We start from the raw sequence: 5,438 nt of genomic DNA on the forward strand, positions 1-5,438 counted from the left end.
CTTTTCATTTTTTTTTCTCTGTTTAACTGTCCTGTTTTTGAGAGTTGCAGTCCACGTACGGAATTCGTGGTTAATTACAGGTGTGCCATGTGTAACAGTGTGACACAAATTACTGTATTCTCTTTCCTTCCTGTCAAAAAAAATCCTTCCCCTAATCATCTCTAAAAAAAAAAAAAAAAAAAAAAAAAAATTATCCGCAATTTATTTCCATTTTAACCATTCTTTTGATTAATCAAAATATACACCGAATTTTGTGAGAAATTGTAACAAGTAGTGTAAGAAATGCAAAAATATACTTGCTGCCTCACCCTGTAGTACGTGACGGCAGGTGTGCCCGAGAGACCAGGTTAGTGACCGAATATATACTTATTTTATCTACATTCTCAAGGTTTGGATGTGGCGGGAGTGGGTTGGTTTTTCGTGTATGTGTGTTAGGTGTGTCTGTGTATCACGTGGTTTCGTTTTGTTTCTTATTCGGGAGGGAGGTGACAAAACGCTAAAAAAAAAAAAAAATTGCGGAACGGCAACCAGAAACAAGGCTAATAAATTATCTGTATCAACGAAAGTCAAAGAAAATAAAATGACTGAGAAACAAAACGGTGAGGAATTTAATCTAATTTCCACCGGAGCATTTGCTATTTATTTGTATTATCTTTAAAAAGAAAGGAAAAAAAAAGCGATCAGCTCCTGGCGGACGAACGCGCCAGCCACGCCTCTTTTGTTTCTTGCAGTTTCCTAAATATTCATGTTCTCACACTAATTAGCTGCATTTTAAATTCATCTTTAGATCTGTTTGAGTCATTTTAGTGTTGGTATTGATCATATAGTTTGGTGTTACTTGTTAGTTATTTAGTGAAAGAACAAATAAATATTTTAACAAAATTTAATGATATGCAGGTATTCGCTGCATTAAATGCACGTGCGAATGTTTGCAACCTTGATATAGAGCTAAGCTAGTGGTGAATAACTGACTTCTATAGATAGATAGATATATGTGTGTGTGTGTGTGTGTGTGTCTTTACATATACACATACATACACACACTCATGTTCACACACACACACACACACACACACACACACACACACACACACACACACACACACACACACACATACATATGTATACACCCACATATGTACGTGTGTGTGTATGAGAGAGTCAGTCTGCCCGTCTGCGTGCGTGCGTGTGTACGTGTTTTTTTTCGCGTACCAACACCCTTATATAAACACTATCCTTGACAAAGCATTTTTGGGCAGGATGTGTCCCCTTGCCTTGTTTACCCTGGGCGCGGGCAGGTGTCCAACGCGCCCCGCCGATCACTTGTTTCCATTACAGCTTAATATCCATCCAGACTTTGCATTTACGGTATATTTGCCCAACCCCTGTATCTTTTTTAAAACTTTATTGATTTCGTTGTTCTGCGTTTTTTCAGAGTTATTATTGGGAGTTTGCTTCATCTCCGCGAAGGAGCGTGAAATGTAAATATAACGAGTGCGTGTGATGCTATATATTCGTCTCCTCAGATCTCCTCACCGACAAACATAGAGAGAACAGGATCACAACATTCTTAAAATAGATGCTCTCTCTCTCTCTCTCTCTCTCTCTCTCTCTCTCTCTCTCTCTCTCTTTCTCTCTCTCTCTCTCTCTCTCTCTCTCTCTCTCTCTCTCTCTCTCTCTCTCTCTCTCTCTCTCTCTCTCTCTCTCTCTCTCATCCTCTCCCTCTCTCTCACCCTCATCCTCGTTCTCTCTCTCATCCTCCCTCCTTCCCTCTCTTCCTCCTCAAAAAAAAAAAAATAATAATGATAAAACGGTAAATAAATAAAATAAATAAATAGATATGATGAATATATAAATAAATAAACAAATAAATAAATGAACACCAGCGAGAGTAAAACTTGGCCGGGCCGTCAGCTCCCCCGAAGCAGACACGCGTGCCCTGTTCATTCTTGCAGTTCGTCAAAGGCATCTTCAGTCGATCCGCAAACTCCCTTGGCGTTCAACAGGAGTGCTAGGCGTGGTTGCGTGTACGACCAGACAGATACATCGGGTGTACAAGAATGTGAAATGATACAGAGCCAAGATAAGAAGACGGGAAGAGAGAGAGAGAGAGAGAGAGAGAGAGAGAGATGTAATGCTTTTTTATTTCTTTTCTTTTTAATGTATATGGCGTGCATATATGTGTACTGTGTGTAGTTCTGTGTGTTTTTTCCAAGTATATGTGTTTGTGTGTGTGTGTGAATGCATACTCTTATAATTGAAGGTATACATGTACATTTCCACATTCACTTAAATATATATGTATGTACATATATACGTGTGCGTGTGTGTGTATAAGCAAAACACACCAATTGAAAAATATAGTTAATGTACGATTTATTTCGTTTTTACAAACTACTTACACAATCTGACTGCACACATTAGCAATTTGAGTTTGAAGTCTAATGAATATAATTCACTGTGAAAAGTGTCGACATTTTGATAAAGATGTAACATCAAACGAAAAAATTACTTTTCTTTCGTTGTTCAGTGATTCATTAATATGGTTTATACTGATATAGGTATACAACACTGCATATATTGCATACGTTTTTATCACGTTATAGACACACGTAGACACACGTAGACACACACACACACACACACACACACACACACACACACACACAAACACACACACACACACACACACACACACACACACACAACACACACACACACACACATCTATCTATCTGTCTATACAAACACAAATATATATATATATATATATATATATATATATATATATATATATTTATACACATATATATAAAGCATACATGTAAATGTATATTTCTAAACGCGAACGTAGTTTACGACGTACAATAGTCATAACACGCAAACCGTTACACTTTCTGAAACACCTTCGGAAATCCCCCAGCCCTTTTCCAGCACTCAGCCCTTTTGTCTGAAATCCCTAAACGTTGACGTACCCCACAAGAAACTAAAACATTTAGAAGAGAAAAATCATCTATATATTAAAGATCTCTCGCGTTCAATCGACCCGCTCCCGCCTTGCACACGTGTAAACAAATAACCCGCGGTCTGTCCCTTTGGGCCCAGTTGCCAGTACGTGTCTGCCCCCCGGGTCAGCCGCCCGCCGCTTCATTATCGCCTGTGGAATCCCTGCCTACATATTTCCTCTCGAGAAAGGTTGGCTGTATCTTTCTTTTTTTTATTGTTATCCTAGATGATGATAATGAACGAGGGATTTCCCAAGGCTCGTAAAGGGTAAACAGCAAGAGCTCGAGTCGGCGTCACACTTGCGGAACAAGCATGGAGTGTGACAGCTCGAGTGCGAAAACTTTAAATTTGGGGGTAAATGCTCGGGGTCCCCGCATATTTTCCCACTTGTATTTCTAATGTTTTTAGGGGAAAGGTTTTGTTGCAATGATTATTCTTGGTTTTAAATTGGCAAGAGTAATTTTATGGTTTTTTTTAAAAAACAACCCATTGCTTTGCAAGGGTTTGAAAGCTGATAAAAAAAAATGGAATTCCCTATCCATTGAAAAACAAAAACACCCCGACCCCCTACAAATTCAATTTCTTTCAGTTCCTGGTGAAGAAGAACCTCTTCTTTCGACACGAGGATGAAATATATCCACTTCTCGGGCACACTGAAATACGTTACCTAGTGGTTCCGAGAAGGGAGGAAAGGGAGGCCGTGACTGGCGCTGCACAAGGAAGCGGATCAACACATTCCTCTCGCATGTTCGTTCTTGAGAGAAAAAGCGAAGACTTCACATTTTAGATAAATTTCAGTTACAATACTAAAATAAATTTCAAAATTTTTTTCAATAAATTGAGATGAATTATTATAATACATGTCCCCCTGCCCAAATCTTTTTTTAAAATCATCTATTGCAGGTCAATTCAGGAAAAGGGCTCATTAAAAAAAAAAAAACTAATAGTAATCTGGACCAAAAATCATTTGGGTCATCCAAAAGTTTACCAAAACAACACCCTTTTTATTGCTCTCAGCGAAAACCAACCCTCACTAAGCTGCTTTTTTTGATATATTTTGCTGCAAATTGGTGTCTGGTTCCCTGTGGATAACCCCACGCTAGTTTCGCTGCTGTCGAAAGGCCCCTTCGGGTCTTTGAATGGAGCTTTTTGGGGGGGGGGGGGGGTCCTGTGCAAGGGAATTTGACTACGAGAAGGATGTAGGGAAAAAAAAGGTATGGATGAGAAGGACAGAATTTTTTTAGCTGGTTTATTACCAAAAATAATCCCTTACACCGTGAAGATATTCCTTTTCTCGACACCTTTTATCTCGTTTGTCGTTAGGAATACTGTTCATGCAGGATGAATCTCTGTATCCTACTTAGGAGCGTAGGATGTTTTCATATTGCTTTACGCCCCTATCCTTCAATGCGCTTGGTTTGGATGGATTGATGGTACGAGTTTTTAAAAGGTTGATATTTCTTTCCCATTGTCAGGGATTAGAAAACAAATTGAGTTTCCAAACTGGCTACCTCTATTTTCAATCCGTATGTTATTAAAAGTAGATACAATGTCCTTTTGGCTGTTAATTGACTTGAATGCCTTTTAAAATTGTATAACCTTCATTGTTCACGACAAGATCTCCTTTAAAAACCCAATATCGCGAGCGTCGGGGTTTAAAAGGTAAAAGGTTTTAAGTACTTTTTACTTTCCTTCTTACCCCCTTTTTATAACAAATGGGGACTGTTTGGGTCCCTGGAAAATCTCACAAAGGAGCTGAAAAGGGGTGCTGGTTTATGTCTCTGATAGCCATTTAGCCAAACTTTTTGACTCATCGTTTTATGATTTACGGGTATATGTTTTTTTTTGTATGCCACACCCCCACAAAAAAACACACAACACACACACACACACACACACACCCCACACACACCCCCCACACAAAACACACACACACACACCACCACACACTACCAAACCAATTTAAAAAAAAATTTGCAAAAATTTTTTTTGTGGGGTTGTTTTTGTTGGGGTGTTGTTGGGGGTGTGGTTTTGTTTTGTGTGCGGGGGGGGGGGGGGTTTTTTGGGTTTTTTTTTTTTTTTTCGACAAAAAAACCAACCCCTCGCAAAAAAAGCGGGCCCCCCCGCCCTAACGAGCCCCGGCCCCCGAACCCTCTCCGCGTTCCCCCCGCGACACCTGCCGGGGGGCCGCCGCGGGAAAGAATGGGCGCGAGCGGGCATCGATTGCCGACCCTCTGGAGGCAAGTGTGGCGCGGCGCCTCCCCACCGGCCCTGGCGGAGCCTCTCTCTCTTTCTCTCTCTCTCTCTCTCTCTCTCTCTCTTTCTCCCCCCCTTCCCCCACCCCCCTTTTTTTTTTCCCCTCCCTTTTTCCCCCCCCCTTTCCCTTTTCTCCCCCCTCTCTCCTCTCCTTCTCCCCCTCCTCCTTTTTCCCC

The 5,438-nt window shown here is 40.6% G+C and overlaps 1 pseudogene; it reads left to right on the forward strand.

The window, feature by feature from the left end:
- Window positions 1–3,823, forward strand: part of LOC119573363 — a 6,650-nt pseudogene extending 2,827 nt beyond the window's left edge.
- The last annotated feature ends 1,615 nt before the right edge of the window (window positions 3,824–5,438 follow it).

Source organism: Penaeus monodon, chromosome 1 (genome assembly GCF_015228065.2).
Source record: "Penaeus monodon isolate SGIC_2016 chromosome 1, NSTDA_Pmon_1, whole genome shotgun sequence".
NCBI lineage: Eukaryota > Metazoa > Arthropoda > Malacostraca > Decapoda > Penaeidae > Penaeus > Penaeus monodon.